This window comes from Anguilla anguilla, chromosome 4 (assembly GCF_013347855.1).
Source record: "Anguilla anguilla isolate fAngAng1 chromosome 4, fAngAng1.pri, whole genome shotgun sequence".
Lineage (NCBI taxonomy): Eukaryota > Metazoa > Chordata > Actinopteri > Anguilliformes > Anguillidae > Anguilla > Anguilla anguilla.
The window spans coordinates 41,993,211-42,018,982 of record NC_049204.1 but is presented as its reverse complement, the minus strand read 5'-3'; the positions used below and the strand labels follow the sequence as shown (position 1 = coordinate 42,018,982).

At 40.6% G+C, this 25,772-nt stretch overlaps 1 pseudogene; it reads right to left on the bottom strand.

Annotated features, from left to right (window-relative positions):
• Positions 1-25,772, bottom strand: part of LOC118226076 — a 30,787-nt pseudogene extending 5,015 nt beyond the window's left edge.

Genomic DNA, 25,772 nt, shown 5'->3' with positions numbered 1-25,772 from the left:
AATGCAATGTCGTCATACAGTGGCAATGAGAGGTCATCAAGTTTTGTTGTTTTTTCTTCTTATTGTAATGTCATCCGGTTCTGTTTCCCTTGAGTAATACCATGAATGCATTTCTTTCTAATGAAACCACACCCAGCAGAGTCAAATTCATATGGGGACTCGCAGGCACCTAATAGGGAAATATTCTTATATAAGAAATATTCTTAAAGTTAAAATTCTCTAAGGCAGGGGTGTCAAACTGAATCCCTAGGGGGCCGCAGTGTCTGCGGGTTTTTGTGGTTTCCTTTAAATCGGCTACCAATTAAGGCCTTAAAAACAAGGTGGATTCCTTAGCAAAGCAATAACTTAAATGAAACACTTCCGAGAGCACCCCAAAAACCAGCAGACACTGCGGCCCTCCAGGACCAGAGGTTGCCACCTGTATTCTAAGGGGAAGACAGTTTCATAATAGAACACACAGCACTCTTAAGTGGCAGCCTAGGGCATGGTTCTGCTCTTCACTGCAGTACTGTACACTATGGTGCGATGGGTAACTTGCTCATGTGTGCAACAGCAGCATTGCATCTGTAATTGAAACCCGAAATCATCTTAGTCTCTCCTCCACCCCACATTGCCACCCATCATTATGGATCATTATTGTAAAATGGTGACATTAGAGGCTAACTTTGGACACATCATTATACAAAAACCAGTGTGAACACAAACCTTCTCATGAACTCAAAGGGACAAACTGACTTCTACAACACCAACTCAAATTCCCTCATATGTTCTGTATCACCAACCTCAAACAAGCAACCTTATAGATTATTGACTGTTCAGCACAGCTGTTATTATGGGTAGGGCCACCAGTTTGTCTCCACCATGTGACCTGCAGGAATTTAAACTTGTATTTCAGTGGTTGTCCTCCAGTGGTCCCCAAAGGCACTCCAACGGTACAGTCAACCGACTAATCATACAATTCGGTTTCTAATGGAGACATTAACCCCTTTGCGCAAAAGCCAAATCTGCACAATCCTTGCCCATTTAGGGGGTACCTTATTTAAAGATGTATGACTACAGTTGGAAGCATCACAGATACTTGAAAAATGATATAAATGAAGAAGGACATTTGTACAATTTACAATAATTTAGGAAGAAATAAAGTGCCACAAATGCAATTGTCTAGGCAAAAAAGCAAAAATGAATTTGCTCTTTTTTAGTTTGCAATGAAATACTGAGAGATTCCATACATTGAACAGGTTAAACTATACATGTCCTGGATCAAAAAATCCTTGACCACAAGTGCGTAAAATCTAAGGGTGGATATGTAGAATTACTAAAGATCTATGAAGCAAAAAGTAAGCAGCTTACCCAGTGTCTCCAAATCTATCCAAAATGTCTAAATTATGCATTGCTGTAAATAAAAACAAACTGTAATCATGTATTTTACAACAAATCAACTGTTTTGACTCAAGAAACTCACTTTTGCATAATTTTCTATTGGGAATTACAAGCTTTCCATCAGTACAGTGTTCTAAAATATCTAGGGGTCCAGAAACATATCCAAAATCTCTCCAAAAATGAATAAAATCTTTTTTGTCCATTATAAAGCATATAAATGTGCCCCTTATGAAAGTTTAAGATGAAACATTGATATCAGATAAAAAAATTATGCAAAATCATTGTCAAACAATGCAGTACAGTACCTAAATGTGTAATCATTAACCCTCATATGTTTTTCTGTACTCTACAGTATGTAACGTCTTATGGTATGGGGATAGGACGACATTAAAACAATACTCAACCGTACACCACGTTTTGCTGATACTCCAGGTAACATCCGGTGCTTGAAACAGAAACCCTACTCAGTTAACAACTTAGCTACCAACAAACAGTTGCGTTACTGTGTCAAATATCCTCATTATAAAATACCACTAACGTATTTAAAGACACTCAATTTCAAAAATAATGTATATAACCAAAATATTTTGAGCAGTAATACTTGCATAGTGATGATGAAATGTTATCTGTGTTCAGTAGATAGAGGCACAGACAGTAAATCAATTCAGTCATTCTCTCCTCTTTTGTCTTACTCCAGCTAGGTCTCTTAACTATGCCAGCTAGGTCTATCAGCAAACATATGCCTTAGCCATGCTCGAAAGTTCTCAAGAATAATATTTTCCAAGAAACGATGGAAGTCATTGATAAAGTTTTGCCAGGTGCAGTGTCTTTTACTGCTACCACAGAGTGAATGCGTAAGGAGGCGATGATAAGAGCAAACCTTTGGTTACGCTGGGCTATAAAACGCTATTCCAAAAGTAAAATTAGACATCTTATACAGTTAGAAAGCTTATATAGTCACCTATTGGATAAATTAATTGTCAATCAAACCAAATTGTACTACCAAGGGCGACAACACCGCAAACAGCATTTGTGGTATTACGCACAGCTATTTTGGAAGATGCCCAGGCGTCACAAATGAGCGTGTATTTCACAATCGGATTGTCCAAGACAATATATGACCACTCAGTCTCGAAAGGGACATGTCTATGCGTAAAAACAATGGTAAGGTGGTATATTTATTCCATATTTATTCCCAGATATTGACATTTGAATGACATAGTATAATTTTAGAAAAATTGTCAGTGAGCAGCGTTTCCACTGCTGTATTGGCATATCTTAGGGCTATTGCTGGGTTTATCTTGTTGCTATGATGGAATACAAATTTTTAGTGGTGATAGAATATTTTTATGAACGCCCAGATCGACACTATTGTACAGTGTGTCGTGGGTGGGTGTAGTTGCAGACTGCAGGGAGGGGATGTTTGGTAAATGGATGACCCGTGCGACAATGGTGACGCTTAGAAACTCTGTCTTGAGTATAGTTGTCCTGAATTGTCTACTAATAAAGCCCGAACACAGAGTTTGTGTCTTCAACTCATAGTATGGTTGCAGGAGCACTGAAAATATGAGTTGAAAAATCTCAGGATGCCAGCGTCATGGCCACTCGGGGATTGCACCAACAAGCTGTAAAAGCATGTCTTTGAGCGAATGGTGTCACTCCTTGTCCTGGAGAGCTGCTAGGTCTAGGTTGGCTTTCATTGTTACTGACTAGCACAGAAAATGATAAGTTAAAGGGGGCTGATTATACAGTTAATTCAGGTCACCTGGTTTCTTGGGTTTGAAAAAACAAAAAACAGCACTCTGTGGCTCTCCAGGACCAGGATTGAGTATCACTGCTGTAGAAAAATGCATCAATATACAGTAAAGCAGGTTTTTGTTTTAGCCCAGAACTAAGACACCTGATTCTACGTAAGGTCTTGTTTGAAGACCAAGATTAGTTAATTATTTTTATGATTAATTATTTTTTATTTATTTAACTTTTTGTGCAATTTTGTGCAAATGTTATATAATATAACATGCTTTCATTTTATATTTTGGAATTTCCCACTGCTTCTAACAAAACATGCCCCTCTACAACATTTTAGAATACTGTAATATGTCCACGGTAGTAAGTAATCAAACTGAATTTAACATGTAAGTGTTGCTTGTACTGAGGTGGAGAAAATGAGATAATTGTTTGAGAAGTGACTTGACAAAGAGGCTATCGTGACCTCTAATACCATGTGAGAAAACAAAGGGAGACAAATGGGTTACATTTTTGTTTTTCTGTGTATCTTTTCATGGAATCATCATTCACTGGGGGTTACACCCTTGCAAGTTCGACCAAACCCCAATGATTGGTACATTCCTGTAAGAATGCTCATGTCCATGACAAAAACCAAACACATCAATATGGCTCCATGCCCTGTAAGAATGGCCACACTTCCTGATAATGGTTCCATCCCCTGTAACAATGGCCCTGCTCTGCAAGAATGACCACACCCCAGAGAATGATCCTTCGCTCTGTAAGAATGGCCATGCCCCACAAGAATGGCCACACCCCAGAGAAAGGTTCGCCCCCCTGTAAAGTTGGCAGTATACTTCGTAAGAAGTATACCTTTTTGAGCAAAATGAAGCAATGAGAACAACTGAAGAACAAAAAGACGCGGTGTTGTGTGTTCGTACGGTGCAGTGTGCGACGGCCTCCAGGGAGAACTTTTGGAAAACTTCTTTCTTGTTCTCCGACCTCCCCCTCTCAGCTATTGGTCCAAATATCACATGGTTGGTCACGTCACGGTTGAGAGTTCAGAGGGCAGACTTCCAGACTTCACATGCTAATGTACAGAGAGTCAATGCCAATCTCTCTTCTGTAGAGATGGGAATTCTGTGAGTTCCCGCATGTTTGATGAATGGTGCTACTCGTTTCAGCAAGTCATCAAAACGCCTAGCACACATTCAGAAATAAGAGAAAGTGGGCCCCCTCGTCTAAACTCCGCATTTGCCGAATGTACAGACAAAACTCTCCATTCTCCGTCCTACTCTGATTTAGAGGGTGAACGTACCATCTCCTTCGCCTTTTTTCTTTTGCATAGCTAGATAAACTAAAGCCACTTTAAACACTTTAAACTTTTTGTTTTTTGTTGTGATCTAACGTAGCCCTTCTCTTTATACATCCGTGGCGTAGCCGCGAGATGGAGGTCTGGGCGAGATTCCAGCCCTGGTTAATAGCTAATTATTCGTAATTATTCACGCCCCAGCGGCGTGGAGTGACTTTAAACGGAGCGGTGTTCTCACCGACAATAGTGTTCGTGGACATGTTCGCCGGTGGTTCTCAATCCTGAAGTTCTTTCTTCTTACTGAGTATACTGCCAGCTTAAGAATGGCCATGCCACACAAGAATGACCACACCCCCTTACGGTCTTACCCAGGCTCCATCCGGTCCAAACAGCTCCAAGAAGTTTCCAATGAATTCCCGAGACTTCTCCTCCCACTTCAGGATAAGGTCATGGCTCTTCTCCTCTACTTTGTACACAAAGTGCTTGGACTTCTCCTCTACAGTCTTCACTCTCTCCTTCATTCTGTCCACCTGGTTCTGCAGTCTATATTTTTTCTCCTGCCTCAGCAAACACCAGGGACATGACATGTGAGCACTGGACACATTTTGGTTTTACATTGAAAAAATAATTCAACCCTATTTCTTGGATTATTTAGGACCTCTGAAAAAGTATCAATGCCTCCTCATATGATTTGTTGCCTCAGGGCAATGCTATGCCATTAGGGTACCAAACACCAAGAAAAGTCATGCATTTCCTGGACATGTATTTAAATTTTGTATTTTGTAATAAGCACTTTATCCATTCTTTATCATTCTAGCAATGGCAAGAATGGCACAGCTATGGTTCAATTTGAGATACTGAATGCATATATTCAGCAGCCACTTTATTACGTACACATACTCATTAACGGAAATAGACTGGTCCTCCAAACAGCAAATCATGTGGCTGCAGCTCAATGGCGAAGACATTTATTTGTTGTTCAACCAAATATTAGAACAGCTTGATCTGAATGGCAGTTCTGTGAGCAAAAACACATTGTTAATCAGAGAGGTCAGAGGGTTGCTTGAAAGCAAGAAAATGTGGAAATTGCGCAAAGATCTGAACTTTGCAAGGCAAATGTATAAAAAGGACTGTAATTCCTACATGGATCACAATATGGAGGTAAATACACCTCACATATTAACCTCCTATTCATTGTTACATTTTAAATCCAATGTGCTGGACTACAGAGCCACAAAACAACACTTTTCAAATACTTACGTAATGCACTGTATATGGATGCCTATATATACAGATCTACACACACATGCCTCCAGAGCTGTGCCACAGAGCACAGTGTTTGTGCACTGGAGCAGCGCACTGTGTGCATTATACATGAGAATATGTCCTGTATTCTGGCACACACATGCCTGCTGCCCTTCAGCTGCAGGTACACACTCCCTCTTCTTCAAGCTGCATCCGTCCTTCCCTCTCCACCATTCATCTTCCTTTTTCCTCTTGTACTTTACCATATTCCTCTTTTACGCTATTCAATCTATGAACCGCTCTTTTGCCATGACTATAACCAGCACTGTGTTGCCACTGCATTTTTAATACAAAATGACAAATTATAGAATATCCCTCTTTAAAATCAGCAGAAAAAGAGCCTGAACAAGCACTAAAATATTGACAACACAGATATAAGAATACTTTTTTGACATTACCCAAATAGTAAATAACAATATTCTGATGATCACCGATGCTAACATAATGTTTTCTAGGATTGATCCATTGATTTTATAGCATTGATGATGCAGAGAAAACTCAGCGCTACTTTGTCAGTTCAGCACTACTGTAAATACAGGTTTGTTTTATGTCAGTGTTACGTTATTGGAACGTTTCTCTTACATTGATGTAGCTGACATTCAACTCCTTGGCAGTGTAGCCCCTCTGCAGGTTGCGTCTGGCATAGACATCATAGTCCCGCACAATACGAGTGATGATGTCTGATGTGGAAATACCCTCTGTCCTCTGAGTGGGAACAAACATGCCTGAAACACACATACATGCTGCATAGGTTAAAATTCCCCTGAAATGCACGAATACATAAACACACACAGGTAAGAGCCCATATTGGTGACACACACAGACACATGCTCTCAGGGCTCTTATACCCAAACACAAGTGTCTTTGCTAGTCTTAGCCCAAAGCAGTTGACATTTTTCAGACCAGCATCCATGCAGTTTAAATAGCTAATGACCTTGTGCCTATGTGGGTGGGTTGGTCTAAAAATGAGGTGTAGTCATGGTAATTGTTGGCATTATTGCTATTTTGATGCAGCTTAAAGCATTTGCATTATGGCCAACCAAAACCTGGTCTTAATTCATATCGTAGTTTCATTCTTATTTTAAGGGCAAATTATTAAGATAGAAATGTGCACCTCCAATGTGCACAATGTGCGTAAACCCTACTGTCTGTTATACACACAGGGACACACAAAACCTTCCATAAAAATATCAAGATTACAATGTGAAATATTATTATTATGTATATCATGTCATAATGGGGGGGTCATAATGTTGATCTGAATTAGACAATCGCAGTGGAGGGGTGGCTATGCTAAATCTGCCATTATATAGCAATCTACAGAGGTGCAAATAGCCATCAGTATCTGACCGTGTATTAGTGATCCCCGCTAGCTGATAGTGTGCCCTCAGATGCTGAGCTGCATGTGGGGCTCTATTTTAATGATCTTTGTGGTCACTTGTGGGCGTGTTTACTATTTATAAAACAGTGTTCCTTAAATGCATATTGATTGTATATTTTGGGAATCCTCACAGCAATAATTAAGGAGTCCTCCATAACAGAACTATATGGTATGGAAAAATGAAATATTTGAAATCAGAGAGTTTACACTTGAGGCCAAAGTTTACATACACCTAGGCTAAAGACATTCAAACTCAATTTTTCACAAATGTGGAGTTGTGAAAAATTCATGTTTCCATACATTTCCTGTCTTAAGTAAATTCGGGTATCTGCTTTATTTCCATAAGAGGTCATTTCAAAATAATAGCTAAGAGACAGATTTATTTCAGCTTTTATGTACTATATCAGATTTTCAGTGGGTCAAAGGTTTACATACATTTTGTTAGTATTTGGTGGCATTGCCTTTTAATTCCTTAACTTGAATCAAACGCTTGGGGTAGCCATCCACAAGCTTCTCACAATACTTTGCCGGAATTTTTGCCCATTCTTCCTGACAGAACTGGTGTAACTCAGTCAGGTTTGTCGGCCTCCTTGCTCGGACACGCTTTTTCAGTTCGGTCCACAAATTTTCTATGGGATTCAAGTAAGGACTTTGTGATGCCCTCACTCTGTTGTCTTTAAGCCATTTTGTTACAACTTCGGAGGTTTGCTTAGGATCATTGTCCTGCTGGAAGATCCAGTTGCGACCAAGTTTTAACTTTCTCGCTGATGTCTTGAGGTGTTGCTTCAGTATTTCTAGATAATCCTCCTTCCTCATGATGCCATCTATTTTCTGAAGTGCAGCAGTCCCTTTCACAGTAAAACATCCCCACATGATGCTGCCACCCCCATGCTTCACAGTTGGGATGGCATTCTTCAGATTAAAAGCCTCACCCTTTTTCCTCCGTACATAGCGCTGATCATTATGGCCAAACAGTTCAATTTTTGTTTCATCTGACCAGCGAGCACTCCTCCAAAAGGCTAGGTCTTTGTCCTGATGATCACCTGCAAACAGCAAACTTCATTGTGGATTTTTTTATGCCATTTCTTTTTGCAAAGTGTTTGTTATGAGTAAGTGAGAAATGCAAAGTAACCCTTTAGGAAATGGTTGAGGATTATGGCTGTCCTTGTGTGAATTTGTACAGTTTGATGAGCTTGTACCGTGTAGCACTTTCGCTTTGCTATATATGTAAAGTGGCTGTGACAAAGGGTGCGGTGGCTTAAGTATAAACGCATCTGAAAATGCCCAGTGTATGTACTCACGGATTTGCCGGCCATCCAACGAGCCTTGATTGACAAAATTATCAGCAAGATCGAAAAATTAGAGCTCCCTAGGTCGCAACTTGTGTACCCTTCTGTCCTGTTCCATTTTCTGTCGTCGATATGCACTTTTAGTGTTTGTAGGGTTTATAAGGCATTTTGATAGACTTATCTGCAGGCAGGAGTCCTCTTTGCTGTTTTGCTTAGGTAGATCAGTGACCTTACGTGAGAATTAGAAGTAGTAGAACCGGAACACTTGATAGTGGAGAATAGGAGCAGATGCATATGTCCCAGCAATCTTTGCATATTATAAAATAACAATAGTACGAGAAATGGGGACAAATGATGAAATTGAGTAGTTGAAACAATATGTTTTTATCAGAATGGGCATGTAGGTGAAGTTTGACATGATCACAGACTATAGTGCAAAGTAAATGAAATGACCATGAGCGAGATGAGTTTCCTTATAGAATGGTATATATAACAGACGGTATAAATAACTATATAAATAACTGTAGGGACGTCGAACGTTCTGCCCGCAGTGTAATCACAATGAGCGTTCCACGCACAAACATAAAACAAAACTGGCATCTGGCCTCACTTTAAAAGGTCCTTTAACAAGGAAATATACAAAATTAGAGTCGGTAAAGCTATTAAATCGTTTCAAAAGTTCACTAACAGTTCAGCGATGGCACTTTTTTTCTTTAGAAAGTCAGAAATTATTGTGCTAATTTGGTCTTGTTTACGAGCATTTATGTATGCACTTAACGCTGCGCACCGAAATCAGTTGGTCATTTAAAATAATCTAAACGCACTTGAAGGCATTATTACACATTTTATTATAAGAAAAACTCACTGAGAAATGAATTATAAGTTAATCGGCTAATATTTATTAATACTTTCATATATTTCGGTGTCCTAAAAACGTTACAGCTGCCAGCGTTCTGAGAGAATTCTACAGCCATTTCAGAAGAGATGTGGTACAAAAAAAAAACCGCCGCTCGCTATATGTTATCTCATAAAAAACACGTTTTCAACGTACAAAAATGCCAAGTTACTCACACATACAAGACATACACCGTCAATAACTCATTCATTCAGACTGCCAAAATCCAGGCCTGCCATTAAAAGTTTTGATATCAAAATGATGCCAAGTTACGGTACTACAAACAATATAGGCTATCTTGCCTCACCGAAATTTAATAACATGTATTCCAAAGCAATGCTACCCAATATTTCCTCAATTCTTTCAAGTCACTTGGCCCTGTGTGTATATAAGCGTGCAGTACATGGACAGGCCAAACATATGTGTGGATGGCTTTCTCACAGTCAAGATTGATTGAATAGGCATCTATATGTCCAATTTGTATTGGTATGTATGTATTTTGGTGCCCAGCCTTTCTGTTGCGTGAATGATTGTATGTTTCTTGGTATAAATGTCTGTTCATAAATGTGAATGTAACATGCTGCGAGGGAAATGTCCCCATGGGGATAAAGAAGTTCTCTATGCATGTATGTAGGCTACAATATGTATTTTACATGTATTTATTGTACGTTGCAAATATACAATCACTTGTACATTTACTCAAATTCAGTTCAGAAGCAAGTATAAACATATGTTTTCTGGAGAAATATGCTTCCTGTAGTGACTGACCAGCAGTTTTCTACATGAATTTCAATGTGTTCCATGAGGCAATACGAAATATTTGACACTTTGATCTGACACAAAGTTTGCATGACATTGTAATATGGTAAGATTACAAAACACAGGGCCAAGTGACTTGAAAGAATTGAGGAAATATTGGGTAGCATTGCTTTGGAATACATGTTATTAAATTTCGGTGAGGCAAGATAGCCTATATTGTTTGTAGTACCGTAACTTGGCGTCATTTTGATATCAATACTTTTAATGGCAGGCCTGGATTTTGGCAGTCTGAATGAATGAGTTATTGACGGTGTATGTCTTGTATGTGTGAGTAACATTTTTGTACGTTGAAAACGTGTTTTTTATGAGATATCATTTCTTTTTGCAAAGCGTTTTATTACGAGAGTGAGAAATGCGAAGTGACCCTGTAAGAAACGGTTGTGGATTATGGCTATCCTTGTGTGAATTTGTACAGTCTGATGAGCGTGTACGTTTAGCAGTTTCTGTTTGCTATATATGTAAAACAGTGGCTGTGACAATTGGTGCGGTGGCGTAATTGTAAACGCATCAGAAAAGGTGAAATATGGCCAGTGTATGTAGGCTACTCACGGATTTGACGGGCATCCAACGAGCCTTGATTGACAAAAGAATCAGCAAGCACGTAGAATTAGAGCTGCCTAGGTCGCAACTTGTGTACCCTTCTGTCCTGCTCCGTTGTCTGTTATTTCGTGAAGATGCACTTTTAGTGTTTGTAAGGTTTATAAGGCATTTTGATAGGCTTATCTGCAGGTAGGAATCCTCTTTGCTGTTTTGTTAAGCTGGAACCGGAAAAGTTGATAGTGGAGAATAGGAGCAGACGCATATGTCCCAGCAAGCTTTGCATATGAGAAAATAACAACAGTGTGAGATAAATTAGGCGAAATGATGAAATTGCGTAGTTGAAACAATATGTTTTTAGCAGAATGGGCATGTAGGTGAAGGTTGACATGATCACAGACTATAGTGCGAAGTAAATGAAGTGACCATGAGCGAGCTTAGTTTCCTTATCAAACGGTATATATAACAGTCTGTATTAAACATTAGTTGTTGAAGTGGAGGGTTAAATAACGTGTGCAATCTATTGCACTAATGTGTTTTTCTCATGTTCAGTGCTAGTAGTTATATTTATGAGTGAATCATGATTTTAAATGTAGGCTAATGTTTTAATGCGGAGTTGCAGAACGTACATACGTAGTAATTGTTTGTATGTGGCTAGATAGAGAACAGGGCGAGGTAACATGAATGTAGTAACGTGGCGTTTGCTGATAAGAAGGTTTTGTACGGTAGCCAAGTGAAGAAATATAGTTAGTAGAAATGGCACAGTGGTGAACTGGTTAATAAAATTAATACATTTGCCGTCATGAAATGCATATGGGTGGCCGTGAGTGAGTTTTGGTAAAGCAAATATAAGCGTAAGAAAATGTTAGTGTAAAAGAGAAAATGATCTGCCTGAGGGCGAGGCGGGATTCAAGCCTTAAACCGGAGGTTTACCAGTCTGTGACTTCGTTAGTGCAGCACCATGCCATAGCTATGCAATGCGTGAAATATCATTAGGAAACCTGCCGGTGGTTTTAAAGAAGAACACAGGCCAGTAAGCACAGAAGAGCTCCCGTTGAATCCATATGGCTTAGCAATATTGTAGCCGGTTAATAACTGAACGTACAGGCGGTACGTCATAATGCATATGGCTTAGCAATATTGTAGCCGGTTAATAACTGAACGGTGAACGGCGGGTAGATATGGTGCAAAAGCAATAATTGATAAGTAGTAGACAATTATTAGTGAGGGTCGAAGCAGGTTAAAGAAACGTGTTCCTAGCTGGGCTTGAACCTACGACCCCTTGTTCCCAAGACTGTAACCTTGGCCACTAGGCCACAGGCGGACTAGCTGTTTAAACTGGAAATGTTTCAGAGTAAAAAGGTATGGGTATTTTGCGTGTGTATGCGCTTTTTTGATTGGGTCGTGTAGGTGAAGATTTGGCTGGTGTCAGTGAAATGTCCAATGGGGAGACATGTTGTTAGTGGGATAGGCGGCAGGAAAAATAAGAATGAGAAGAAGAAGAAGAAGAAGAAGAAGAAAGAGAAGAAGAAGAAGGAGAAAACGCAAAATCCCCTTAGTTTGGGGCTTTATTGTGTGGACATGTGAAGTTGTTTATGAATTCTGTCTGTTGAAATGGGGTCAGAATGTACAGAATTTACATTACATTACAGGCATTTAGCAGACGCTCTTATCTAGAGCGACTTACACAACTTTTTACATAGCATTTTTACATTGTATCCATTTATACAGCTGGATATATACTGAAGCAATTTCGGTTAAGTACCTTGCTCAAGGGTACAACGGCAGTGCCCTACCCGGGAATCGAACCTGCGACCTTTCGGTTACAAGCCCAGTTCCTTCCCCACTGTGCTACACTCCGTCCTGCAAAATTTAATGTTTTTAAGGGCTGAGTGTCTGTGGCTGTTGTGGTTATTTCTGTGGGGAACCCTGAAAAGTGCCAAACTCTTGGTGCTGTATAAGTATGGGGCATGCCCCCGCCAAGGCGTAACTTGGCGGGATGGCATACCTGCCATCCCAATTCAAAATAACGACAGAAGGGATTTTGTTTTGCTGAAATGAAATGTTATTCAAATTGTAGCCAATCCCTGTCTTGACATCATCCTGACTGTTCTGGCACGATGTTTTAATATGTACGTCTTCGTCAAGGTCTATACACTGTGGTATAAAGCATTTGAGTTTTACGAATGGGTGTTTTTCGTAATTAAGGTGGAAAGGAGACATGCGCAACCCTCTGGAATGTGAATCCCCTGCTGATAGAAAAGTATTCCATAGCCAGCTATAACGTGCTGCTAGTGTATTATCTCTGGTGGCCAAGTCACCGGGAAAACTCAATTGAACAACAAGATTCTTACATGTATGTCTTTCTACAGACTGGTATAAAGTATTTTAGTTTTACAAATGGGTGTTTTTTGCAATTATGATGAATAGAGACATGCGCGTCTCTGGATTCTGAATCCTCCGCAGATAAAAAAAAACGTATTCCATAGCCAGCATAACCTGCTGCTAGTGTATTATTTCTGATGGCTAAGTCATCAGGAAAGCTCGTTTGAACAACAATATTTTTACATATATTTTTAATCCAAGATCGTGTCTACAGTATGGTATAAAGCATTTGAGTTTTACGAATGGGTGTTTTTCGTAATTATGGTGATAAGGAGACATGCGCAACCCTCAGGAATCCGAATCCCGAGCAGCTAGAATAGGGGAGATCGGGGTTGGTTGGCACACGGATTTGTTGACATACAGTTAATTTCCAAGCCACTAAAGGGTGCTGCCTCGAAAATCTAACATTAAAATGTTTGTCTTCTTGACCTGAACACATCCATTCTGTGAAAACATCTGAAGGCCAATAACTGTTGAGGTGAGGACAATTTTTAAATTTTGCTGTGTCAAAACAAAAAAAAAAATGGTCCCCCACTAAATACATTATAGAACGGTGCTAGATAGAGATATAGAAAATGTATTAATTTCAGTTGATAGAGATAGGAATCAGCTATATTTTGATATGAAATTTGAAAGCCTGTGGAGAGTGATGTTAGCTGGCTAACATAATTTTAGTACAGAGGTGTGTCCTAATGTGGGTGGGGTTGGTTGGCACACTGATTTTGGGGTTGGTTGGCAACGTGTCAACCAACCTTGGTATAGCCATTTGGTTACAAATGTATTAACTTATGCATACCAACCTACATCTGCCAGAACTGTGATTCATGTGACTCTGATTGAGACACAGACACATTGACATGCTAGTTAGTCTAATCTAAGAGCATACTGCATTAATTCTGTCACTCCTAACACCACACACACAGACACACACTCGTACATACACACCACACACATAAACACACAAATCCACACACACACTCATACATGCACACACTCTCACACACACACACACACACTGACATGCACAAGCGAGAGGAAGGAAGGGTAGAATTGCAATACTGGAGGTTATTGGCTGTTCAATTTCATTTGAAAAGGTTCATTTTAATTTTGATTCCAGAGGGGAAATTCTCTTATGAAATATAAACCTGTCATGGTTGTCAATATATAACTATTTGTGTTTTTCATTTTAAATGAGCGAACTAAAGATCATAACTACTATTAAGTGATCAAATGTTATTTTCTTTAAATTGTCATTAATATAAAGGCCAATTACGAAAACTGTTATTTGCTTAAAAATGGGCAGAAATTCTGTTGAATGTTTATGTTTTCTGGTTCTGGTTTGAATTAAATGCTCAAATTATTTCTATGTGTCACTTCATTCTTTGTAACTATAGCATTTTAACTTTGTGCCAACCAGCCCCATTGCATGTGCCAACCAACCCCTGTGTTGGGGCTGGTTGGCACAAGTGCACAACTTGACTTTAATCATGAATAAAATCATTTTAGGAATCATTTGTATACATTAAATGTATCTGTTTTTTTAGCTGAGATCGTAATCTTTCAGTTGGTACTGGTTAGACTATTTCAACATATGGCACGCCTGAGAAATATGACAGAGGGTGAAAAGTGTGCCAACTAACCCCGATCTCCCCTAGTATTTTGTTGCCAGTGTACATGTTTTCTAGTGGCTATGTCACCGGGAAAACTCGTTTGAACAACAATATTTTTACATATATTTTTTTCTACAAGACCGTGTCTACAGTATGGTATAAAGGATTTTAGTTTTACGAATGAGTGTTTTTTTTTTATTAGGGTGAAAATGGGGACATGAGCCTGGTCGATCCCATTCCCCAACTGCAATGGAATTTTGAAGCCATGGGGCCGCTATTGAAACTGAGATATTTTGGCAGGTATTGCTTTTTGAGAGTACACTTTTCATTAAATGACGCATCCCATAACAACACATACCAGTAAATGCATACAGTATATTTGTTTTACTGTACGAATTCCATAGAATATTGGTTCATGTTGAAGGAAAACAGATAAAAGTCACACAGGTGATGATGTGTTTCTCTCCAACGACAGTGACATGATACTCTTTAAAGTCCCTCGTCCCTCTACTGAATTCGGTAAGATGGGTTTCAGATATTTTGCACCTTACAGCTGGAACAATCTGCAAAATAATTTTAAACTTGACACACAGGCCACACAGGTCAATGATAAGATATCTTCCTGCCTGGCTGACATCTCCACCTGGATGGCCAGCCACCATCTGAAGCTCAAACTCAACAAAACTGAGCTGCTCTTCCCGTGCAAGACCTCCTTACTTCGTGAGCTCTCAATCACGGTTGATGGCACCACAATGACTGCCTCTCACTCTGCCAAGAGCTTGGGGGTGGTCCTGGATGACCAACTGGACCTCAAGGAGCACATAAAGGCAACATCACGGTCCTGCAGATTCCTTCTGTACAACATCAGAAGGATTCAACCATACCTGACGACGCACTCAGCTGCTCGTCCAGGCTACGGTGACCTCTCGCCTTGATTACTGTCACTCTCTGCTTGCAAGCCTGCCAGCTTGTGCCATACAGCCACTACAGATGATTCAGAATGCCGCTGCCCGACTCATCTACAACCTTCCCAAATTCTCCCACGTCACTCCTCTGCTGCGATCACTCCACTGGCTACCGGTCGCTACCAGGATCCGGTTCAAAGCCCTGACCCTTGCCTACACTGCTGCCAACAGGACAGCCCCCATCTACTTGCAGGACATGACTCGATTCTATGTGCCTGCTCGACCACTCCGCTCTGCGGCAGCAGGGCGCCTTGTAACCCCTCCCACCCGCCCAAAGGGATCACAGAGCTTCTCCACTCTAGCTCCCCAGTGGTGGAACGAACTCCCCGTCCCTCTCCGAACCTCCCCCTCACTACCCATCTTCCACCGTGGCCTGAAGACTCATCTCTTCAGACTATACCTAGACTAACCACCACCACGCTGTATATTTCACTCTAAATCCACCCCCCCCCTTTTTTCATGACACTTGTTACATGTTGCCCCATCCCAGCACTTTTTGGTAATTTGTATTTGTCCTAATACTGTAGCTTATTCTGCCAAGTTGGCTTTGCAGAAGTTGGGTTAGGTCTGAATAGTGTTCACTGAGTGAACTAAACTGTGTTCTTGGCTAGAAATAGCTGTACAAAATAAGTATTGTACCTTACTGAACCTGTGTTTAGCAGTTGTCTATGACCATGAAATGCACTTTTTTGTACGTCGCTTTGGATGAAAGCGTCTGCCAATAAATGTAATGTAATGTAATGTAACAAATTAATTTCAGTTGTGGACTTTAAACATGCAATTTATGACTCTGTAACCGAAGTATGCGCCTGCTTTTAACCTCTTTTAACCTCTTCTCTACTTTTAATTATTGTTACAGCTCTGTCTCATTCCCCATTTGATGTTTGTACATTTTGTTAGGTGTAAGTCTTGTTGGGTAACTTTGTGTTTCGTGTCAAGTCCCCCTTGCAAAAGAGATTTCAATCTCAATGGGGTTTTCCTGGTTAAATAGTGGTTTAATAAAAAATAAAATAAAATAACATGCGGACGAAGCGGCAAATTTTTAAAAATCGTATTATAGGAAACAACAGTTATATTTTGGCAAATTAGCGATTTATATGTTGTTATTTCACTATACTGTAGCATTTATGACATTATGCATGAAGAATAAACTGTCAAAATATGTTTTCTGAAAGATCGCCAAAACAGGTTTGACCTCCCTACTAATAGTTATAATTATGATTGAGTCATGATTTTAAATGTTTTAATGGGGAGTTGCAGACAGTACATACGTAGTAATTGTTTGTATGTGGGTAGATAGAGAACAGGGCGAGGTAACATGAATGTAGAAATGTGGTGTTTGCTGATAAGAACGTTTTCTACAGTAGCCAGGTGAATAAATATAGTTAGTAGGCACAGTGGTCAGCTGGTGTAACTTTTTAAGAAAATCAATACATTTGCCATCATGAAATGCATATGGCTGGCCACTGGAGGGGGGGGGGTGCCCTCTAGGGTGCCCCTTCATGCAATAAATTATGATGATGTGCCCTCTAGAGCAAGAAAATTTCATAACGTGTCTTAATGAGTGCCCTTCTAGTGGAGAAAACGTGATGCAGAGCTCTATAAGGTGCCCTTACAATGGTCTAAACTTGACATTCCCTATGGGTGCCCTTCCAATGGAAAAGGGTGCCGTTATGAAGTGCCCTCTATGCCGCCCCTACATGACAGTGTCCCAAAGGGTGCCCTTTCCAGTAGAGAAAATGGGATGCAGTGCTGTATAGGGTACCCCTACAGGTGAGAAAACATCATGAAGTGCCCAATTAGGTGCTCCTCTAATGGAGAAGTGCCCCTCCAGTGGATAAAATGTGATGCAGTGCTGTAAAGGGTGTCCCTACATGCGTGAGAATGTGGGGAGTTTCCTAATGGATGCCCCTCGAGTGGAGAAAATGTGATGTGGTGCCATATAGGTGTCCTTACAATGGGATAAACTTGAGGTTCCCTACAGGTGCCTTTCTGATGAAAAACTCATGAAGTGCCCTCTTAGATGCCCTTCCAAGTGAGAAAACACAATGCATCATAGCTTTTTGCACGCTGGTAAAGAAAATATATAAGAAAACGTTAGTGTAAAATATGAAAATATCTGCTTGAATATCCTTCGACCTCAGTCTTTCCAGTCCGTAACTTTGGCAGTGCGCCACCATGACATAGCTGTTCAATGCGTGAAATTTTTTGGTTTTGGTCAAACGTTTCCAGAGTTCTAAAGAACACAGGCCAGTAAGCACAGCTCTGGTTGAATCCATATGGCCTGGCAATATTGTAGCTGGTTAAGTGAACGTGCAGATGGTATGTCATAATGCAGTGTGTACGTTCGGTGAACGCCGGGTAGATATGGTGTAAAAGCAATGAGAAGTAATAGATAATTATTAGTAAAGAAAAAAGCATGTTTAAGAATCTTGCTTCCGGCAGGGCTAGAACCGGGGACCCTATGATCCACAGACCATCACATTGACCACTCAGCTACGAACGGAGTAGCTGTTGAGACTGGAAATGTTTTAGGATAAAAAGATGTGTCTATTTTGCATGTGTATGTGAGATTTTGATTGGCTCGTGTAATAATGTAATAATGAACTGCGCTATGACTTAATACAAGATTTTGGTAGGTCATAATGTAAACACTTTCAGCTGCATCAAAATAGCAATACGCCAACAATTACCATGACCACACATTACGCTGGACTGGGAAATGACGGCTGCATCGGTCTGAAACTAGCCAATACATTCGCGTTTGGGTGTAAGACCAGTGTCTCCTTTCAGCTCATGTCTGTTTGAGCCAAACTTGTGGGCTGTGTTGTGATAAGAGATATCTGCACCGTCCTGTATCGATAGTGGAAGTTGCAGCATTGAGAGCAGATAATGAATATGATCTGGCATTCCAAAATGGGAGAAAGAAGGGAAAAGGCATAAAACACAGACACAGTCATACACACACTGATTATAATTTCATATTAAGATACCTAACCACACCACTCAGGTGAGAATTCCCTGCCTGAAACACACCTGTCCTACTGATACATGTATCTGGTACATCATGGTTTCTGTTAGTGTCACAGATGCTCAATGCAATCTACAGTTCACTGGCTCACCTGCTTCCTTGATGTGCTTGTAGACATCTTCAGAGCCAGCAGAAGAGTATGGGATGTCGTCATGAGCCACAAAGTCAATCTGGACAAAATAAAGGTAAATTTATCCAGAACAGAGTGTACTCCCTTTTTCGACAAAATCAATATAAAGTCAAAGCTGGTACACGGAGGACAGAATGCACTGGGTAAAATGGTGTCATGCCTGCTCAGCAGGACATTTCTTTTTAGCTAGTTTAGTTAGTTTAGTGTCTTTAGCATGCGATATAAACCACATAACAATGAATATACCCATGACAACAGATAAAACCTCATAAACACAAAAAAGAATAAATGCATAAATAAATCAATATTAAAAAGTAATGCGTGCAAAGAAATTCAACCTGAAAAACACAGATGATAATAGGTCTTTTGATATTTAAAATCAGTGTGCTCTGACAGGAGTGGGAGTAGAGGGGTGTGGCCAGATTTGGGGGACAGCTCAGGCTTCAGTAGGTGTGACTACAATCAGGGCAGTACTAACCTTGTGTTTCTCAAGGAATTCAGGGCTGAGTGTCCAGGGTGCGTCCCGCACCACCTCATCCACGTAGCGACAGTGGCGCAGCGCCTCATACCGCTCGTCCTCCGTCATTACAGTGAAGCCCTTATATCGGTGAGTCAGCTTGTCACTGCACACTGACACATACAGAGGCACAGACAGGGCAGAGATTGCCTTAGCCACTAATTGCCCTTTGTTGGCTGGTAAAAATGGTCAAAGGCCAGGAAATCTAAAGCCTTCCAAACATTCTGGGGAATAAATATGGACAGACTTGAGCAGTGGTGCCCTATCATCTGCCATGGAGGGCCAAGAGTATACAAGTTTTCATTCCAACCAATCATTATACCTGCTGCTTTAACTAATTAACTCGCCTTCAGCAAGAGGAGGGAACTAATTGGTGAGATTAGGTAAAGTGATAAGGAACGAAAAACCTACCCTCAGTGGCACTTGATTGGACACCACAGGACTAGCGTTTAAATAATGGCTCTTAAAATTTCAAATACAAATTGCACTTAATTTCAAAAGCACAGCAACGTATCATTGTTTTCACACCCAAATCACCCTCTTTCAGGCTGGTAGAGCATGCAGGCACAAAGCAATGATTCCTTTTGAATCAAAACTGTACCGAGAAGTTGTCTTGAGCAATGTTTTTTAAGGTGGATGTCATGAGATCCTTCTTGGGGTGCCATGAAATTTAAGTTATGTTAAAAATTAAAAGCTATGATAGAACTAAGAAATCATACTGTGCAGTAAAAAAACTGATTTCACCCAATTCATGAGGGACCATTTGTAAGCTCAACTGGTTTCATTTCATAATGGAGCATTCGTAAACTCGACTGATTTAATTTCATAATGGAGCATTTGTAAGCTCAACGGATTGCAATTAAAATTGGAGTACATGTAAACTCATACTGCAAATATTAGAACTTGGTTTAACTTGGCCCTCTGCGCATTCAACCTCTGTCTGTGCAGAGTCAAACGGATCTCCTGTGGGGATATAAATACAGTATGTTTTTTCATATTCTACGAAACTACCCATTTTTATTTTGGCCACCATAGTAAGTAAGATTAATAAATAAGAGTGAGACATTTTTTAAAATTAAGATTCCTTTCCCACAGTCCTTTCAGTGTAACTCAATTTGATTTAATAATTCTGTGATGTAGCTTGTCATATTTATGCCAAGCAGCATGATCTGTTATTGTATACATGTTTTTTTAATGAAACAAAGTGAAAGAGCAGGAATCAGTGCGAGTGGCTGTCATGCTAACCACTGTGCTAAACTTGCAGAGTGGTTAAGTCATTAGTTATTTCCAATGCTAGTGAAAATTACCTAAATATGCAGTTTATAAAAATGTAATTTGTTGAATTTTGACATGTTCATCTATTTTTGTCTTAATACATATTTACACGATTTCCCACCAATTCATAGTGTGAGCATGTTTTTATCACTGAAAAACATGGATAATGTGCAAATGTCATTTTGGGATGCTGCAGAAATAGAGATTATTTACAGCAGTGCTTTGGGCCTGAAGAGTTTGGGAATCACTGGTCTAGAGGAACACAGTTAAATTCAATGTTTGACTGCACTAATACTTACAATTAAAATTTTCTATTGTAATGCTGAAATATCTATGTCTATAATTTCTGTGATAGACAACAGAAATGACTGGAGCCAGTCATTTCTGTGACTGGCTCCAGTCATGTGAGTGGCCTTCAAAGTGATGTCAGCGAGCTATAATACTGAGGGCACTCCAGGGGAACTACTAGGGGCTAGGGTTGAATTTGCAAGGGTAGCCTACGCTGGCAATTTTAAACAACCCATGCACTGCCTCTACCAGACAGTAGCCTAAATGCCCGTACATATCTTTGCATGGGTGGATGGCAAACTGAGACTTCTTGATAAGCTACTTGCCAGTTTATTTGTACCCATGCAATCTTTTTAACATTAGTGGCCTTTTACTGTACTTCCTCTTTTTTTCTGTTGTCACACCATTTGACAGACCTATGTATCATCTTTTACCTTTTGCAAGGTTAGGCATGGATAAAATAGAATTCAGCTGTGCATATTCACTACCAGTTAACAATGGAAATCGGTACAATTGGACTGGGGCCGTCAGCAGTCACTTGACGTGTTTGCATCAAAATACTGTCCTCTAATTAGACAAAATGCTCAACTCTCAGAGTTGATATCCAGTGCTTTTCAAGTCTTTCAACAGCTTGGTGCAATTTCACATGTTGCACCACTGGCCTTATGTTATGAAAGTATTTTCAAATAATTCCATTAAATCAAACACTTTGTATTTGAAAATTCTGTATTTCAAATGTTTTTTTTTTTTTAAGTAATAGCAAATACATGAAAATCCTCCTTAAATGTATTTTCAAATACAATTTGTAATTTAAATACTCAGTATTTGTAAATGTTGGACTTCAAATAATTTCTAAAAAAGTATTTAAATGTAATTAAAATACTTTAAATATGTATTTGACCTAGGTCTGATATGTATTAGGGGTGTAATGAAAAATTGAAGCATCATGATGCAAACAAGTTAATAGACACACTTGTTAACTTAAAAAGTTATACTATTTGCTATTTCAGTAATCTCTTAGATTGTCAGTGGGGAGGGAATCTGTCAAATTTAATGGTCACATTCACATCACAGCTAATCGTATCATATCATGCTAAATCATTATAAATCATATCATTATAAATTAAGAGAAATTGTATTGCACTGTATCTTTGTTCAGAGTATCACTGTCTTATTGTATCATCATCAAGTTACATCGTTACACCCCTAATATGTGTGTCAATGTGTGTGAGTATGTGTGTTTCAGCCATACCTCCCACTATCAGGTAAGTGTTGGGGAACAGGTTCTTGGCCTGCATCAGAGCGCGAGCATGACCCGCGTGGAAGAGATCAAAAATGCCATCAGCGTAGACTCGTACCGGTCGGTCCACTGCAGGAACAAAAGCCCTGTATAATTATCTTTTGCCCTTAATGCGCTTAACCCCCTTTTCTCCAATATGGTATGGCCAGTTGTATTCACCTGTGATCAAATGGTGCAACCTCCACTATTTGTGGAGACAAGCTTGTGCCCTTCTCCAAAGAAAGTGATGTCATCTGCAGCTTATCATTAAAGGTGGGACATTTTATGATTTTCTCTACACGATGACTAGCTGATTTATCCTTGTGATTGCGTAGTTTTCTTTGGGTGCCTAAAACAACTATGTATAAAAAGGGCGGTTTTTCCTCTATTTATCTGATACCCTCATATTAAAGCTGTCAGTCTGCACTTTAATCTCATATTCAGTGTTTTATTTTAAATCCAGTGTGCCGGAGCACAGAGCCAAAACAACAATAAACGTGTCACTGCCCCAATAGTTTTGCATTTAACTGTATATGAGTGGTGAAATATACATAAAAACCTATGTGCCACACTCACACACACACAAGGTTATGAGCACGACGAGGCACTCAGCAGCCCCTCTGTTGCGCTCTGCCTCTCTCTTTCACTGCCCCTAACATTCTCCCTCCCTCCCTCTGTCCCTCTGTCTCTCACTTTTTCACTGCCCCTAACATTCTCCCTCCCTCCATCCATCCCTCTCTCCGTCCCTCTCTCTCACTCTCTCTGATTGCCCCTCACATTCTCCCTCCCTCCCTCCGTCCATCCCTCTGTTTCTCACTCTCTCATTGCCCCTCAAATTCTCCCTCCTTCCATCCATCCCTCTCTCGCTTTCTCACTGCCCCTCACATTCTCCCTCCCTCCCTCCGTCCCTCTGTCTCTCTCTTTCACTGACCTGGTGTGCCACAGCGGGCCTGTGCGGCAGTCAGTTTCTCATGAGGTGCGCAACACTCGCAGCTTGTCTCCCTGGCAAAAATGGCTGGCTCCCTTAGTGTCTGCAACAGAGAAAAGGGAAAAGAGTAAGATAATGATTATTCTCATCACTGTTCACACCTTCAACACACAGCACAGCTCAATCTCAAAGAGAAAGCACAGACTTACATCAAATATACAGGTCTGATCAGAAAAAACTGAAATCTCATCTCCGCATAAACACAGCCTGATCTGCAAAACACAATCCGATCATCTACACAGCAGACATCCCTTAAAAACAGACGCCATACTCATCTAAACTACACACGCTTGATTTCACAAATACAGCACAGCCCGGCCTCCAAAACAATCTGATATCAAACAAAGTTTGGTCAGAAACTGTGAAATTTCATGTCAGCCATGCAGCCTAACATGAATTTCCACCCTCTGATCTCAGCTACATAGTAGAGTTTGCCTCCAGCAACAGTAAAAATGTGAGAAGGCTATTGTTCCAATAAGAGTAAAAGGTAATATAAATAAAACTTAAATTTCAAAACTAGTTTTGGTAGAGTAAGTTCTCAAATACATACCGGTAGCCTAAAACCAGTAGTCTTATTGTGGCTCATTGTCATTAACTCACATAACTGCTAGCTTCGCAAAATTTTTACAGCCTGCCACAGAACTGTTAGTTGACAGTTTCATGACATCAACAGTAGCCTTCTTCATCATCATCACCTTGTCCCCAAGATGTGTTTGAGCTGATTTTGCAGCAGTACCACTCTGCATGTTCAAATGATAGTAATATACTGTGTGCAAAGCTTTTAAAATGGGCTTTATTACTGCGGACACCAGTCACATTTTTATCAAGAAGAGCATGGAAAATGATCTGTATGGGTTAGAACAGGGTTTGTGGAAGGTTTTGCATGTGCCTGTACAACTACTTTTTTCTTGCTTTCTGGTTTAGAGTTTTGAGGAGATTTTGGACAGTTGCCTGAAGAGGAAGAGGAATGTACATTCCCATGGAAACAGAGATGAGAGGAGAGTTGCGATTGCAGTCTCCCTGTCATGAGGGTAGGAACGCAGAGTTAACCCACTGTGTGCAACACTGGGCCCCGGGGCTGGCAGTAGATGAATCACCACACTGGAACCAAAGTCATGCGCAGGGGATAACTCCAAAAACAGACTCATCACTATAGCAACAGCAAAGCTCTTGGAGGGGTTGATGGATGAATTCCCACAGAAACAGAAATGGGGCAGGTCATAAGGTTTGGGGATGGGGCAGGGGGGTGAATGGGGTGCACTGGCTGTGGAAATGATGTTTCCACACAAGGTGAAGAGATAGGAACGTGTGTAGCAGTATATGAATTCATTAAGTATGTGCTTGATAGGGTGTGTACTATGCAGTATCTGTTCACGCATTTGTGTGTATAGATATACAAGTATTCTTGGTAAGATGTATAGTGTGTGTGGGGGAGGGGGGGTGATGTTGGTACTATGTCTTGCTGACAGCAGTTTATGTCCTGAAAAATGGTGAACTGTGGGTGTTAGGAGTGATGGGGCATATGAAGAGCATTTGGGGGTGTATGAAGTGTGGCAAGCAAGTAAACGAACACACTGATAAGCAAATTAACAGGGTACACAGCAATTTTACGGCAGTATTCCTCCTATAACTGCATCTGCTGCAGAGTTATGCCAAAAACACGATGACCACCATAGAGGAGGACACTGGCAGCGCTACTCACAGCAACCTTCTGCCCCTCACCCCAGACCCCCTCCCCAACAGCATCACCACTCCAAAACTGTGAGAGGAAGACAACACTTTTATAACTCCTATTTCTGCTATACATGCAAAATACAGCAGGATAAAGGTACAGATGCAAATGTTCATACACACACACAAACACAAAAACACATACAGTAACAGTGACAGACAAAAATAAAACACACAGACACAGTTGCACACAAAGACAGTTGCCACAAATACATATACATCCACCCAATGCACCCACACACAAAGATACAGCCAAACACAGACGTTCACTAAGACATAGCTGCATGAATGTACACACACACATACGTGTGAGGTTCCTCACCGTTCGAGGCAGAGGACAGGTATGCTCGATTTCCTCCATGTGTCCTGTAGAGGGCTCATGGGACAAGGCCGTGGATCCACCCGTCTGTGACTCAGCATCAGCCCAGAGCTGACACTCCCTCAGTCGAAACAGAGACGTACAACCCTGCAAACCCTTCTCCCCACTGTGCTTACCCTCCTCTCGCCTCTGCCCTGCCCCACCCCTGAATCACCTACCCTCCCCGAACACCCTCCTGCCCCTGCAGGAAAGATGACTGTGTGATCCACGGTCAACACAGAAGAGCTGCCGGCTTCAGGCATTCACCACGACAACAATGGAGGCAGGGAATAATAAAGGAAGGAGACAGGCAAAGAGGCATCCAATCAGTGGGCAGGTCATCATCTCAGATTTGCATGGGGAGTTCTGATTGGCCAAGCCAGCTGCCGCATTGCCCTATACTAGGCTTTGGATACCTTTGCCTCACTAGACAGGAGGAAGTGTCCTCCGATGTTTGATCGCATCAAGTAGGAGGCAGAGAAGTTGCTAGGAGACAGCAGGTCACAGCTTCCCAGTTAAATCCACCCCTTACAATAATGTTCTTTTTTTTGGCCCTGTGTCTTAAGTGTATA